The sequence below is a fragment of the Chaetura pelagica genome, unplaced genomic scaffold (assembly GCF_000747805.2).
Source record: "Chaetura pelagica isolate M959 unplaced genomic scaffold, ChaPel_1.0 scaffold72, whole genome shotgun sequence".
Lineage (NCBI taxonomy): Eukaryota > Metazoa > Chordata > Aves > Apodiformes > Apodidae > Chaetura > Chaetura pelagica.
The window spans coordinates 1,392,555-1,393,115 of record NW_009952560.1 but is presented as its reverse complement, the minus strand read 5'-3'; positions in this window follow the sequence as shown (position 1 = coordinate 1,393,115).

Below are 561 nucleotides of genomic sequence, written 5' to 3'. Positions count from 1 at the left end.
GCCGAGCGCTGCACCCCGGCATCGAGTCGCTGAACGTCTCTGTTGCTACTGGTAAACACAGTTCTGAGCAGTGTAGTTTCTGTATTGAAAATTCAAACCAACATCCAGGCCTGCAAAATTGTTTTCTTGTGGTTTAAAAAACGGTCTTTATTTTTACTCCTACAGGCATTCTCCTGCACTCCATCTGCAGCCAAAGACTGAGCCATGGTGATTGAAACTTTTTTCATATGTTGGCAAGGGAAGTTGCTCAGTGTTTTGTGGACTTTGTTCGTGGCTTGAGGAGTGAAGAGAATTTGGACTGTAGGGGAGAAACGGTGCTCGGGTGGTGCTGGTGCAGAGAGCAGCTGTACCCCATGCCCACCCTGAGCCCACTGTCCCATTAGCAGCCAAGAAGGTGCTGGTGGGCACCAGGTATGATTTGGGAGTAGTCAATGGCAATTTCTTCATGACGAGGTGGTTTCTGTCTTACATTTTGCTGCTTGAATGTCTGACAACACACCGTGTTGTATTGGGTTGTAAACCAGGTCTGCAGCCCTGCCAAGGGACGGACAGGAGCTGTTA